Source organism: Miscanthus floridulus, chromosome 9 (assembly GCF_019320115.1).
Source record: "Miscanthus floridulus cultivar M001 chromosome 9, ASM1932011v1, whole genome shotgun sequence".
Lineage (NCBI taxonomy): Eukaryota > Viridiplantae > Streptophyta > Magnoliopsida > Poales > Poaceae > Miscanthus > Miscanthus floridulus.
Genome location: NC_089588.1, coordinates 16,444,251 through 16,460,637, shown reverse-complemented (window position 1 = coordinate 16,460,637; position 16,387 = coordinate 16,444,251). Strand labels below are relative to the sequence as shown.

Sequence of the window (16,387 nt, the reverse complement as noted above, 5' to 3'; positions counted from 1 at the left end):
CACCGTTCACTCTTTATTCGACGGTGAGTTTGGACCACTTCGCAAAACTCATGATCCTGCATCCTCACATGAATTGCCCATAGCCCATAGAAAACATGGTCTTGGATTAGTCCCCTTCCTTCAATACTCCCCTCCCAGCAATGCTAACGGTCCAGTATATAATAACTCATCTCGAACAAGCTAATCGGTTTCACTGTCAAAATGACTAATCCGGCCGTTATGTGAAGGTAGGTTCAATCTCTATCAAGGTCCAGGCAACGGTACGGTCCTTAATCGACACTAGCGGGAACAAAGAAACATGCCAAGCCTACAACCATCAACAACATACCGGATCCCGCCCAGTCTCCAGTTGTTCATTATCACATGGTTCTTTTCCACGATAGCAAATATATCCAACCATGTCAGAGTAGCCATCTATATCTCGTAGGTGACAACAGTCACTTGACTTCTGCCGGTCTAAGCATAGCTAAGCATAAGAATGACCTACACATACTAGTAAGGGTGCAGGTATATATTTTGTGGACAAGGTAAGTCATGCAGCAGCGGGTTTCAAATCAACTCTTATAACTTAATGCACAATACAAAAGATATACTCGAGTGTATTTTTAAAAGAGAGGTAGGAGGCTTAGAATGCTCCGAGGCTTGCCTGTATTGTAGGGAAGGTTAGAATCCTCAGAAGGACCACAGAAGTCAAACTTGATACCAACTGGTGGAAAAACCTTCTTCGAAGCTTGATCAGCGAGAACCTTCTCACACTCGTTCACTACACGTAATTAGATGATGCATGCTTAACATGATGGAATGCATAAACATGATGCATGATGAAAGGCACACAAGTGCATAAAAGAACTCAAACAACTTTAACACTCTTGAGTATAACTTTCCTTCACGGTATAACTAGGGTTTATTAACTTAAAAAGCATGCAAGCTATCAACATACAAGTTGATCACATGTTCATTAAGAAAGGAAATTAAACTATCATGGAACAACAAGTGTTTAACATTTTCCTTAACTCATACTTATCTTTAGAGAATTCATAACAACAACCATATAATTTAATTAAGCTAGTTAAACATTTATTAAGCATAGAAAAGGCATAAACATGCTTAGAATAATTAATCAAGTTAACTTATTCAAAACAGAACCAAACTTTTTGTGAAGGCATATATAAACATGGATAACACTCACAAAAAGTTTCATAAATTTTGGACTCATATTTTAGTGTACACAAAACAAACAACAGATATTAACTAATAAATATTTATGCATTTTTCATCACATAAAAAGTACTATTTCATGCCAACAATTATTTTTATCACATAGAGCACATTAAAACAAAACTAACAAAACAAGTTTCACCTTTCTAGCATTTTTCTACATTTACCTATGCATTTTACAAGTTCAGCATACAATTAAACGTTTTCTGAAAAAACAAAACCACAGAAAAACCCTTTTTGTACCCAACCCCAGTTAGCCACAGTTACTGACCAGCGATGCTGGGGTCAACTGCACAGCGCCCCCGCAAGCAGCCGTGGGTGCAGCGCGTTGACCAGCGGCGAGGTCGCCGGCAATGAGGTGCCGCCGGTCCCTATGGACTCCCTGCAACCTCGTGCACACATCTAGGGTATCAGTTGGATGGATTAGGGCTCAGCCCATGCTCGGCCACGGCCGTGGTGTCACCACGGCGCAGAGCGTGGCGGCACAATGGTGAACCAGCTATTACCGGCCCTAACCGGCCTAGGTATGGCTCGCTACGCAAGTCACCGCGACTTGGTTGGCCCGGTGGTTGAAGCGGAGACGGCGCAGGCGTGACTGCTGGCGGTGATGGTGAACGCGACGGCGTGAACTAGCGGCGCGACGATGTTTCGGAGGCTCCTGTGGACAAATAGCGAAGGGGAGGAGCCGATGAGCATCATGGAGGCACAAGGAACACAGCGCAAGGGTGAGGAGGGAGAGAGATCAACCGGAGAGAGCTGGCCACGGTGAGAAGTTTGTGGTGGCCATGGTGGACGGTCGCGGTGTGAATCGGCGCTGAAGACGATTCCGGCAGTGAAGGTCGACACGAGCGTGTTAGAGAGAAGCGCAAGGACGAGGTGGCTCTGGTGGTGGAAGGAATCAGGCGGAGGTGCAGCGAGGCCGGTGAAACCGAGGTGGCCGGCGGCGGAACGGAGGAAGAAAAGAAGAAGACGGCGGCCGACGCTAGCTTTTAACGGGCGCGGTAACACTCTGAAGCTTCGCCAGCTCCCACCAGGCGAGTCATGCAGGCGGGTGCGTGGCCACACGTGGAGAAGCAACGCAAAGGGGACAGACGGCGGACGGCGATTAGGCAGACAAGCTCCTTGCTGCCGGCGTCTACTGTTCATGCCTGACAGCGCCCTTTCATCTCCTCTTTTCTCTCGATTTTGCAAAGAAACTCGATGATTGACCTTAATAAAAATTGTTCATTGATCTGATATCTCTAACTTTGCTTAAAGGACCAACATAAAAGATCACTAGTTTGAAAGATGTTGAGTTTTGAAAACATGTACGTTAAATTAAAAATTGAATTCAGTTCAGAGATTCAGAAACAGTTTTGATCAAGCATGCTTAGGTAATTAAGTAGAGGTTAAATAGTGATCAAACATCACAACCAAAGCCACATTATTAAAGTACAAACTTCATACTTTGGAATGGTACAAAGTTTGCCCAACTTTTATTTATGAAAATTGGTTTAATAATTCACCAAACATTGAACTTCAACACTGCCTTTCAGGGACTAGGCCAAAAATGCTGTGTAGAAAAACAGTGCTGAGTTCAAATTTGGAGCTCAAGTTTGAACATGTTTGACTTGAAAACATAATGCAATTTTGATTCTATTTGAAAGCACATACTTTATATGACAAAGTTTATTTTAACATATTTTTATTTGTTTAAGAAAATTTCAAACCATAAAATCACAAAGTATCTTAGTCAATTGTTTGACGAGATTTTGTACAAAACTTTTCTCCATAAATGGTGCATATTTGGATGTGCTATTTATATAAGGAGAGAAAAATAAAAGAACATGCGCATGATTGGTCATGCGTGCTAGCAAGCAGGGGCGGGCCCACATGTATTCAAAGGTATTCAGTTGAATACCCATTATTTTTGCAAAAAAAGTTCATATATATAGTGTATTCTAGGTATATGTATGGAAAAAAACAAAAATAAACAAGCTAACACCGTCAATCCAAACAAAAAAGCCCACCGGACACCTTCCCTCTCCCTGGCCCAATTTGTCACAAGCCCAACTGGCCCACTCGGCCTCCCATTGGGTCACAGACCCACAGCACGCACACGCCACACCCGAATTTTTTACTTTTTGGCCCTTTTTCCGAAAGTTTCTCTCAAATAGACCCCTGGCGGAAAGAATTCCAGAAATGGACCCTTGGCTCGGCGCCAGAGTGAGTGGCGCCGAGCTCGGCGCCACACAGACTGGCGCCGAGCTCCTGGCCATGGGCGAACGGCCTACAAGGGGCTCGGCGCCAGAGAGGATGGCGCTGAGCTCGGCGCCGTAGATCTTGGCGCCGAGCTCGGCGCCACTCACTCTGGCGCCGTAGCTCGGCCTAATATCTACCGGCCGGACCGGCCTTCTTCCTCCTCTACTTGCCCTAGCCAGCCCTGCCGCTGCCGCCCGACCAAGCCGCCCGAGCACACGTAGCTGCAGGCAATCGCGCGCAACGCCGCGGCACCCGCTCGCCCACGCCCCGAGAAAGACCGCGCGCCCCTGCACCCGACAGAACACGCCCCGCCGCCGGCGCGCGCGCCGTAGTGGCCCGCCCCCCGCCCGCGCGCCGGCCCGCGCCGCGCGCCCGCCCGCACCAGCCTGCGCCGAGCCCGCGCTGCGCTAGGCCCATCCGAGCCACTGCTGCTCCGGCGCCCGAGCCCGCGCCGCTGCCTCCGCTCCCTCGCCCGAGCCCGTGCCGCGCCGGGCCCGTCCGAGCTGCTGCTGCTCCGGCGGCCGAGCCCGTGCCGCTGCCTCCGCTCCCTCGCCCGAGCCCGCACCGCGCCGCCGTGCCCTCGCGCTGTTGGCCATTGGTTGGCTACAGCGCCGAGCCGCCACGCCCTCCACCATCGTCGTAGCCTTTGTCTCCACCGCCGGCCTCGGCCTCGCCCCGCCTTCCCGACGTCCACCGCTGTCCTCGCCTCGCCCCGCCTCCCGCGGCCGTCGAGCCGGTCTCGCAGCGCGGAGCGCCGGCCACCCCGCGACCGCCGCGCGCCACCTCTGTCGTTGGCCGCGCCACCGCAGTCCCAGATATTCGCCTAGACCTCGCCCATCGTCCGTCGACCCGGAAAGGTATAAAATATGAATATGCAATGTACCTATTTAGTTGGTGTATGTTATTGACTAGTTATATTGTGATGACTTTGTTAGTTGATTTAGTTATATATATATATATGTAGATAGATAGAAACATAGATACATTGATAAATAGATATAGTTAGATAGCTACTTAGATATGTAGTTATATTTGTAGTTAACTACATATGATCTTGCTATTTAGTGAGTACACTATAAATATATACGTAGTTATGATCATGATTACTTAGTTTGTAGTTAGAAAGTACTTGTTAGGTACTATCTATCGTATAATTTGGACTAAAGGACATGTGTTTCGTTACGTTTTTTAAATAGATGGACAACCTAGTGACCATATATCATGGAGGCACGGTTGAAAGCGATCGTTATGGATATATTGAGTTTGTTGACATGCAAAGCGTGCCTGTGCTATTCAATGATAGGCCTTCATTTAGTGATATGGTTGCAAGGGCTCGGGAGGAGCTGCATTGCTTTGGAGATGATGACATTGCAGTTGATGGTGTACTGCACCTAGGTTGTCCTCTGAACATCTTCAGGCGAATGATCTCAATTGGTTGTGCGGATCAGTGGGACAACTATGTGAGATCGGCTATGAAGAGCCAGCTGCAATGTTTGGACGTGGTTGTTCGTCGGGTGTTAGTTGATCCAATCCCTCATGGGTTTACCCCAGCAATGGATCATCCGGCACACATCGACCCTCCCGTTCCGGAACCTTACCTGCATGTGCAGATTGCGCCTACGGTTCCTGATGCTCAATCTGCCCCCAATGCGTTATTTGGAGATGGTTGTCATACTCATGTTTTCATGGCAGATCCTCCTTATGAGATCCCTTTGACACAGAATCATCCGAGTAAGTGTCTTAACCGCATGGTTTTTGGGAGCTCATCAGAATCATGGTATTTTTTTCATTCTTTCCTCATTTCTGTAATGACGTTGCAGGAGACATTCCTGAGAATATCGATGTGCCCCATGTTGCTGCGCAAGTGCACTTTTCAGATGGATTTCGTGGCTCCAATAATGTTGAAATTATGAATGATTCGGAGCCATATGAGATGGCTAGGGCTCTTGATTCTGATGATGATCGTCCTGTTGGAGAGCTGACGGAGAGTGATGTTGAGATGATGAGACGTATCTTTCCCGACCGCCGTGATCCTAGAGTTCATGAGTTTAGTGATCTTGCTCATTCTGATCTGGCATTTGCAGAAGGACGGGATGATGAGCTCCTAGAAGCTCCTGAGGCCGGTCCTAACATGGTAATTGAGGAGGGGAGGGTGTTCAATGACCTCCCTGCTTTGAAGAGGTGGTTGTAGGCTTTTGCAGTGATATGAAAGAGGCCTTACAGGGTATTGCATTCATATGTGGAGCGCCGTTACATAGTTGTGTGTGACAAGGAACGCTGCCCATGGAGGGTTTGTGCAAGGAAGCAACAGGTGACCGGAAAATGGAAGATCACAAAAGTAGTTGGGCCACACAATTGTGCTGACCATGAGCTGACACTGAGGCATCGACAGTTGACATCTACCCTAATTGCCAAGCGGTTGATGGGAATTTTGTAGGGAGAACCCAACATGAAGGTGAGAACAATTATCAGGACCGTTGAGGCGTTGTATGGAGGATATGTGATAACTTATGGTAAAGCATGGAGGGCTAAGCAGCGAGCGTGGAACATGATATATGGGGACTGGGAGGATGGGTATGAGCAGCTGCCAGTTCTTTTCAATGCAATCAAAACGGTGAATCCAGGCATGCATTATGAGTACATCCCAAAACCTAATGCATGGAAGGATAGGAGGTAGATATTTTTCCGTGCCTTCTGGTGCTTTCCTCAGTGTGTCGAGGCCTTTAGGCATTGTCGTCCCGTCTTCTCCATTGATGGTACGTTCTTGATTGGTAAATACCAGGGCACACTTCTTATAGCCATATCCTGTGACGCGAACAACAAGTTGGTTCCTTTAGCATTTGCTTTGGTTGAGAAGGAGAACAATGACAGTTGGGGATGGTTCTTGAGGCTAGTCCGGATACATGTGGTTGGCCCTGGCAGGGAGGTTGGCGTCATATCTGATAGGCATCAAGGCATACTTAATGCCGTGCGAGAGCAGTTAGAGGGGTATGCACCTTTGCACCATCATTGGTGTACTCGACACCTTGCCAAGAATCTCCTACGGAAGGACAGTGTGAAGAAAAACTTTGATCTGTTGCAGGAGGCTGCTCGACAGCTTGAGGACAAGTACTTTAGAGAAAAGTTGGAGCAGGTCAGAACCGCATCAAATGCAGAAGGTAGACAATGGCTCACGGGTTTGATGAGGGATTTGGAGAAATGGACGAGAGCTCATGACGATGGTGGCTAGAGGTACGAGTTTCAATGCAGCAACATGGCAGAGTCATTCAATAAATTGCTATTGGGGATACGTGGTATGCCCGTGAATGCAATTGTTCAATTCACCTTCTATAAGCTTGTTGCCTGGTTCAACGATAGACATGCCCATGCATTGCAGTTGAGTAGTGATGGAGAGGTATGGGCTCCGAAACCAAAGGCACACCTAGAGAAGGCAAGAGAAAGGGCTAGCACACATGAGGTTGCATGCTTTGACCACGCCACAGGGACTTATCAGGTCGAGCATAGGGGCGGTACAACGTCCGATGGCGAGGTCCGAGAGTCGAGGATACATGTGGTTGTCCTTCAAGATTTCAAGTGCACTTGTGGTAAACCAAGGCAATACCACTTTGTATGTTCGCATTTGGTGGCAGCAGCTAGGCATCGCAACTATAATATCGAGAGGAGGATACCTCACGAGTTCAGTGTCAACACGCTTGTGAACACATGGAGCCCTCGCTTCATGCCTTTCCGGGACCCTGGAGAGTGGCCTCCTTATGATGGGCCGAAGTACATTGCGGATCCAGCTTACCGTTGGAACAAGCGTGGATCAAGGCAGAGGACGAGACATAGGATGGTTATGGATCAGATACCCAGAAGAACTAGGCGTGGGAGAGGAACTCCATTTGTTACTGATCCCGAGCAGTACGAGTGCGGCAAGTGCGGTAGACTTGGCCACAACTCACGAAGTTGCCATTGGCAGATTAGTGAGGTAGGACTATTGGTTTATAGTATTATTTTATATTTTGTCGTATCATATATTTAATTATGCATGTCTCAATTTATGCTTGTATTTGTGTCAATTATGTATACATTTATAAGTTCATGTTTCATTGTACATTGCAATTCTAATTCATTCACTTTTTTTGTAGGATGGAGCAATTCCACCTGCTCGACCCGACGTACAAGGAGACCCACAGAGGACGTCTCGTTGCGCTGGGGCAGGTAATAATCTATAAGTTTTATTCGTACATGTGTTCGTGAAGTAACATGTTACTATGTTATCTTCGATGCAGGACCTTCCGCACCTTCGTTCTAGGACCCACAGTGGGTTCTTGGACATTCGGTATGATGATAGGTACACTCCATTCCTACAAAGAGCTGGCCTGGATGTCATCTCCTTTCAGGTTTGTCGTGGGTTGCCCAAGTTCAACTCAGCGGCGATAATTGCGTTGGTAGACAGGTATTAAAGTGAATCATTGCCTTCATTCATGGCCATTTATTAATGCGATTGACTGTTTGACAAGTAATCTTCCTTGGTCTTAAATATAGGTGGCGGCCGGAGACTCACAGCTTCCACCTACCTTTCGGGGAGATGACAGTCTCGCTTCAGGACTGTCAGAAGATGCTAGGCCTAAGGATTCATGGGAACCCAGTCACCGGGCAGTGCAGGTCAGAGGGATGGAGAGCACGAGTGGAGGCCTTCCTTGGGCGTGAGCTTGGCGAGCAAGGGGCTCGCACTTCTGGAGTTCCCATCTCATGGCTACGTACAGAGTTCGCACAGTGCCCCGAGGAGGCAGATGAGGAGACGGTTGTGTACTACTGCCGGGCGTGGATCCTACACCTTTTTGCTTGCGTTCTCTTTCCAGACGCGACGGGTGATAATGCGTCCTGGATGTGGATCCACTGCTTCAGTAACTGGGACCAGGCGGGTCAATACAGCTGGGGCTCTACAGTCTTGTGTTTTCTATACCGGCAGCTGTGCAAGGGGTGTCGTCGGTCTACGGCGAACCCGTCACTTGGTGGATGCATGTACCTGTTACAGTTGTGGATGTGGGCTCATTTTCCAGTTGGTCGTCCAGAGGTACTGGCTCGTCATGAGTGGTTCCAAGGTCAGCCGCCAAGTCGCCAGCCGACGTGGGCGTACCTTTGGGACCAGGTCAGGGTTTCGCACACGAGGATAGACCGGGCGTACATTCAGTGCACGAACGAGCTAGATTCGCTGACGGCGTCTAGTGTAAGTAAATTTTATTTTCCATGCACCTATTAAAAGGATTAGTATACCATCTAACATCTTATTTGAACATGATGCAGGTAGAGTGGGAGCCATATGGTGGACAGGACGCACTACTTTTTCAGCTGAGCACCGTATGTGGGGCCAACGACTACTTCTATAGGATGAGGTGTCCTCTAATCTGCTTTTATGCTATCGAGTACCACCTGCCAGATAGGGTTGCACGCCAATTTGGAGTGAGACAGCTTTGGCCTATGCCTATGTTCTCAACTGGCGTTGACTTACATAAGTAAGTGTTTTGATATTTCAAATGAGTCATGATGATGGTCCATTTATTATAATATGGTGCCACATACGTGGATTAATGTAACGATGACATACGTGCAGGTTGGATCGTCAGAGGAACAAGAAGATTTTTGACTGGGAGAGGCACCACCCGTCCTACATTGAGGAATGGGAGGAGATGCACGACAACCTGGACGACAACAACGAGCCGCACACGAACCGTGAGTTCAGGCGGTACCAAGCTTGGTACCAGCGTTCGACAAGGTGCAGGCTCAGACTACAGTGGACCGAAGCTGACTACGCCGACATCGAGTCCTCCGACGATGAGGACACGACGTACGACCGGTCCACTCGTGCAGGAAGGCAGGTGGAGGCAGGACCGATCTTGGACAGAGTGGAAAGCCAATCGACTTATTTTGTTACGTTTAGTTACATAACAATACATTAGGTGTTCTTGGACCGACGTTAGGAGTTATCTATTGTAGTTATTGCAACCTTCGCGCTGTATAACCCTTGTAATAAGTTACATTCTTGTACAAAAGAAAACAAAACTAAATATATAACCCTTGTAATACATTAGGTGTTCAGAAGTCTTAATATTGAAAACATTGTTGCAGGGCAATACACTGAGAAGCTCAGTTGAAGAGATCGAGCGCGTTCGGCCTAGAGTCAATGATGACTACATACTTGGCTTCCTAGATGTAAGATTACAAATATTCTTTCAAACAAATCATTAATACGTTATATTCTTTCACTTAACATTGTTTTGTACAACAGAGGCTGTCACGTCGTCTACGCCGTGCGGCTGGTCGTTGTGGTTGTAGGACAAACACGACGCATGACGTGTACGATCCTTCCGTAGGAAGAGGAGCCTTGGGTTCCTCTAGTCAAGCAGCTACAGGGGACGAGGAGGAGGACGAGGAGGCCGAGGACGACGATGACATGGACAAGAGGCACGATGAGCTTGGGCCCTCTTAGCTCCATGACGCTCCATCGACTTATCCTACACCGCCTCTAGGCACTAGGCGACGCCGTCCCCGTGACCCTTACACTCCAGGCACCAGCGCTCTGGGTCACAAGGGTAGGGGCAAGAGTAGGAGACAGTGAGGGACATGGTAGATGTTACTATGAACTATTGTATTTACTTATCTTTAATTATTCGGGACCGTATGAATATTGTGGACTATTTGTACTTTGCATGACATATTATGTTAGTTGTGATATTCGTTGTGGTTGCATTATGCTTGTTGGATGAGTAAATGTTTAGAATATATATTGATGTCTCTGTTTGTAACTGTGGATGCTTCTAATACAAGACTGTATCTTGCGAATTTTTTTCGTGAATCTTTAATCATACTATACTTGTACAAAGACACAAATGTAGTACACAGATTAACTATAAATTTATTATGTTTATAATCCAGGAATATTTGTACATACGCTGTGTACAAGATTCTATGCATTTCAGAGAATCTATGATTTTCATAGAATAAATATAGACTTTTCAGATACACGGACATCATCGAATTATCACATCACTGATGTAGACCTCTCAGCTGCAAGGACAACATGCAAGGAAGCACAACTAAACTCTATCTCCACCATCCATCTTATGACTGTTTGATCCAAGGGCTGAGGTAAAGCGGCACACGGATCGCTGACATGGCACATTGACAGGCCTTCATTCCTCCTCTTGACCTATAAATAACCACTCACTCCCTCTCATTCACACAAACAATAAGGAAGAAGAACACTCCTCAGCATTTGCTTTCATTGTAGTACCAATGTCTGGAGGGTCGTCCAGAGAGAGAGGAAAGGGGAAGAAAACTACCTGGGGGTGGGAGGGTCCTCTTGGTCCCGATTTCTTTGAGGAAGCTCTTTATGAGAGGTTCCCAGTTGAGAGCAAAAGTGATTTCACCAAAGAGGCACCACTGACAGGATACGATGAAAGGAAAGAAGAGTGGCCAAAATGCATGCATGGTGAGGACTGCCTAGTGCAGATGTTCACCGAGGGAATAGATGGAGGTCGTCGTTTCTTCAAATGCCCACGAGCATGGGTAATTTCTTTTACTATTTGTTTCTTCATTATGTTTGTCTTGTATATCACTTACACGACATACTTTTTGTAGTCTTCCTTGACAGAAGAAAATTGTGGGTTCAGTAGGTGGGTCGATCCTCGACCTATTTATCCGCATGCGGAGTACATCTACTACCTACAAGACCGTATCTTCGATCTAGAAAGGGAAGTTAGCAGCGGTTACAAGGACGACGAACAGGACGACAACAACAATGGTGCCGATTCACAGGAGGCACTCTGTAATGATCCATATTGCACCTGCCCTAACCACAAGAAAAAGGGGTCTCCCCCATCACCCCCGCCACCACCACCAACAACAACGGGAGGCTACTATGGAGAAGGTGCAACACAATTTGCTATGTGGCCACACTACTAGGATGAGTTTATGTTTTTCTTGTGGAGAATCCCAGGTTTAATTATCTAAGGCATGTTAGGTTTAATTATCGAAGGCATGGTTTAATTACCTAAGGCATGTTAGGTTTAGTCAAAGAACACTATGTACCCAGGTTCGGTACCTGTAGTCACATGCCATTTAATGTGTTTCGTGTGTTGATTTCTATAATATCGTATGTCGTTAACTGTTTTTTGCAGCACGTGTTCGAATAGAAAGAAGTCTGTATTATTAAGTGGAATATTAAGACCATTGATAATGAAAACAACCACATAATGAAAAGTTAGATACTATATCATATTACACAACATATTAATAGTATAACTAAGTGCTGACAGTAGACAAAGGGGCAAATGCACTTCCAAATCCTCAATCTGAAACGTACTGAGTAAGCAACTCATCATCCGAGTACCAGTCCTCTACTACAACCCTGTTGCTGCGGCTAGGCTCAACTGCGTTGCTCTCACCTGCCTGTCGCTTGTAGTAAGCGGCCTCCGCTTCGTCTGCAGCCACTGCGGCCTGAGTGAAGAACGCGTCGTCATCCTCCTCGGCCTGTAAGCCTGCCTCTGCTAGGGCGATGAGCTCGCTCAGTCTGCCAGTGTCGTCGTCAGCCTCCTGCACCTGAATGCCCGCCTCTGCTAGAGAGATGAGCTCGCTCAGTCTGCCTGTGTCATCGTCAGCCTCCTACGCCTGTATGCCCGCCTCTGCTAAAGCAATGAGCTCACTCAGTCTGCCAGTGTCGTCCTCATCCTCGTCTCCATCATCACACAGCACAATCGATGATTGAACGGTGCGACCAGCTCATGATCTATGGGCATCTAACTTCTTCTCCTCATATCTTGCACGAGCCACCTCTGCAGCATGTTCTCCGCTGCAACCAATCCCTTGATGTATAAAATGCAATCAGTTAGCAACTCAATAATATTACATTTAAAACCAGGCAACGATAAAAGGTTTTCAAGCACTCACTGGCACATAATGTAGCAACATGCTCGTCCAAGACCTGCATCTGTACTCTTGTCTCCTCCCTTGCCTCATTCCTTGCCCTCTCCTCCTCTAATGTCGTTCGCCTCTCCAATCCCCATTTGTTAAGCCCAACATCGATCGGGTTACAAATACCGCGCTGTCTAGCAAACTCACACATCTTTTCTTTGTGATGTTTAACGAATAGGTTGACGTAGTCAGGTCCATATCCCCTCTTCCGTGCAATTAGTTGCCTCTTCTTCAGTTCATCCAAGAACTTAGCTTGACCATCATAACATTCCCAACTGCATTTCCTAGTGCTCTGTTCAAAACAAATATTATATCATATATGTATTAGGAAAACAAACAAAATACGATTTCATGTTTACCAGAATTATAACAAACCTCATCATACTCAATCATATGGCCGCAATAATGACCTATTCCAAGCTCCGAAGGGACTAGGCCATAGTTGGATTTTACACCACATTCGCACATGACAGGAGGTGCTTTGTAGATTACACGTTCGGCCTTCTTTTCCTTAACCCTCCGTGGTTCTTCCGGCCATTGGTTCTTAGGACCATACAACCACTCCTTGAAACAACACTTCGCCATTGAATACACCTAAATAATGAGACATTAGTACATAAACACATATAGCTCAAGATTTTAACACATATACTTTGCACTTACTTCATGCTTGTTTGGACACACAAACTCCAACGTATTCTCAGGGTTTATCACAGCTCGATCTCCGCAATCGCACAGAGGAGGTTCCTCGAGTCGTCTAACGGCGGCTAGGTGCTTCTCCTTAGCCATCATTGCCGGAGGGTTAGGGGGGGTGGAACCCACCGCTTGAAGTGCTCACGTGGATGTCTCCCTCTAAACCAATCGTCGAAAAACAGGTACCTAGGATCAAACTTTTCTGCACCATCGATCCACTGAAAGAAAAAGCACCTCTCATGGTCCTACACAATGAGATTCCAATAATATATTAGTACCATACTTAAACAAATAAAGAAAAAGGATAGTACAAATAATTTCTTACATTAAACCGACTACATGTGTAGAAGCAACGCGCGGCTGTGTCCGGATGTTTTGATTGAAAAACATGGGCCGGGAAACCACAATCACAGTTAGGGACAGGAAGGTCAGGGGGAACAGGGGCATCTTTGCTAGACGCGTCGGGGTATAATTCGCGAGGACGACCCCGTTTTCGCCAAAACTCCTCCCGAAACATTTCTTGCATCTAACAAATAGGATGTAATTTAGCAAACAAAATATCAATGAGAACCATAACTACAATACAATCAATTTCGTTATAAGAACCAAAAGCAGTTAACATTATACCCTAAACCTAGGGTTTCTCATTTCATCCACAACAATAAAACCCATAACATAACTACATTCGGCTTGGTTTGGTAGCATTTTTCAACCCTTGAAATGAACCTAAAGTTGTATAATACATATATTGAGGGATACAATGAAACCCTAAGTAATGATGATTCTTAGGTTCAAAAATCCGACTAATATATACCGAATCGATGCAAAAAAAACAAGGAGGGGAGCGAGGATACCTTGCTCTCGAAGATCTACGGATCAAATCAAGGTTTTCAAGGTCCAATATGTCGATTCGTGAGGTAGGATGAAGTGGCGAGAAAAAAAACCGAGGAGAAAGAAGAGGAAGAACGCTCAGGGAAGAAGGCTGGGCGGGGGTTAAATGCAGGTAGCTCGGCGCTAGAGTGAGTGGCGCCGAGCTCGGCGCCAAGATCTACGGCGCCGAGCTCGGTGCCATCCGCTCTGGCGCCGAGCCCCTTGCAGGCCGTTTGCCCGTGGCCAGGACCTCGGCGCCAGTCAGTGTGGCGCCGAGCTCAGCGCCACTCACTCTGGCGCCGAGCCAAGGGTCCATTTCTGGAATTCTTTCCGCCAGGGGTCTATTTGAGAGAAACTTTTGAAAAAAGGGCCAAAAAGTAAAAAATTCGGGAGGAAGAACGCTCAGGGAAGAAGGCTGGGCGGGGGTTAAATGCAGGTAGCTCGGCGCCAGAGTGAGTGGCGCCGAGCTCGGCGCCAAGATCTACGGCGCCGAGCTCGGCGCCATCCGCTCTGGCGCCGAGCCCCTTGCAGGCCGTTTGCCCGTGGCCAGGAGCTCGGCGCCAGTCAGTGTGGCGCCGAGCTTGGCGCCACTCACTCTGGCACCGAGCCAAGGGTCCATTTCTGGAATTCTTTCCGCCAGGGGTCTATTTGAGAGAAACTTTCGAAAAAAGGGCCAAAAAGTAAAAAATTCGGACGCCACACATCCAGGCGAGGCGACCAGGCTTCCGTCCGCAAAACCTAACCCTAGCCGGCGGCGGCGGGGAGGGCAGAGCTCGGAGGCCCCTAATCCCCTTCGTCCTTCGCCCGGCGAATCGACGACAACGGCCGAACGGCGCACGCCGGCGCGCCCCTAAAAGCTAGAGATGGAGCCGCGGCCTGCGCGGAGCGGCGGCGGCGGCAACCACGCCACATCTGCCGCTCATGCTACCGCTACTGGACGGCCGGCGGCACGCTCCACCGCATGGGCGTGGCCTCGGGCCTCCGCGTCCCCGACCGCGTCCTGAACTCCTGATTGTTTGTGAAATTGAGGTGAGCATTTCCAGTTGTTTGTGAAATTGGGATAGCACAACAACTTGCAAAATGCCGATGCTCATGAATTTAGGACAATGTGAATATCTAATAGCAGTAGCAGGTAGTGAGCATTCTCTGAAACTTGTGTACTTTTTATTTTAGGTCTGAACCACGAAAAAGAAGAATAGTGCCCCTACTGATTTGAGGGTTTTCATGGCATCATTCAGTCCAACCAATTCATTTTCTGCTTTTAATGTTGAGAACTTGGTTAAACTTGCTGGGTTCTATCCACGTGACTTTGAATTTCAAGAAATGAACCAGCTTCATTTTCGGTTGCATCACTATATCAATGATGTCAGAAATGATGAAAACTTCAAAAATTTGAGATGTCTAGCAGAGTTGTCTATGATGCTAGTTAAACAAGGAAAGGTTCCTGGTATGAAATTGTTTATAAACTTCTCAAATTGGTGTTTGTTCTCCCTATTGCAACTGCTGGTGTTGAGAGGGTCTTTTCTATAATGAATTTGATAAAGAACAAGAGAAGAAGCAAGATAGGGCAGAAATATTTGAATGGTTGCTTGGTCACATTGATTGAAAGGGAATTCTTCATGCAAGCTAAGGATAAGGACATCATCACTCATTTTCAAAGCATTAAGGATCGGAAAGTTGTCCTGTAGCTTGTAAGTTGTAAGCTTTGTTACCATTTTGTTATTTTATCCTCTATTTATTTCACATGTTGTCTTTCAAAAAGTTCAAGTTAGGTCCCATTTGAAAGAATTTGACTCCACCTTTGCCACCACTTTGCAAAGCGTTAAACTAAAGCTCATAATCATCCTCTGACTTGTTTGGGTTAGACTTAACCCACTGTTTAACTTGAAACTGACACCTGGGGTGTCACAATTGTTACAAGGATTACAAGGATCTGTGATCAAATCTCTAAGGCGCACGACGCTCTCACGCCCAACGCTAGCGCTCACAAACGACGCGGTCACCAAAGCTACGTGTGCCAACTAACCGCACTACACAATGTTACAAACACCACGATTACACAGTCCCCCTCAATCACAACGGGGGGCATAGACATTGAGATTGTGGCAATTGGCAACAAAGGGTACCCTTGACAGTGGCTTTGTCAAAACGTCGGCGAGCTAATATTTTGATGAAATGAATCTCACTTGCCGAGTCTTCCGAGCCACCTGTTCGTGAACAAAATGGAAGTCGACTTCGATGTGCTTGGTTGGAGCATGGAACATTGGATTTGTTGTCAAGTAGGTGGCTCCAAGATTGTCACACCAGAGTTGAGGTGGTCAATGTTGAAACACATTGAGTTCTTTCAACAATGACTGAATCCAAATCATTTCAGCTGTGACATTTGCAATTGCCTTGTACTCAGCTTCAG

At 47.0% G+C, this 16,387-nt stretch overlaps 1 long non-coding RNA gene and 1 pseudogene across 1 annotated transcript; both read right to left on the bottom strand.

The window, feature by feature from the left end:
• LOC136483481 (uncharacterized) overlaps positions 1-16,387 on the bottom strand; it is a 257,753-nt pseudogene that overhangs the window by 57,013 nt on the left and 184,353 nt on the right.
• Positions 12,418-14,094, bottom strand: LOC136483484 (uncharacterized). The gene is made up of 5 exons (XR_010765454.1): positions 13,962-14,094; positions 13,433-13,633; positions 13,078-13,352; positions 12,790-13,008; positions 12,418-12,706 (listed from the first exon to the last, which is right to left on the bottom strand). It is a non-coding gene; the product is annotated as an uncharacterized lncRNA (long non-coding RNA).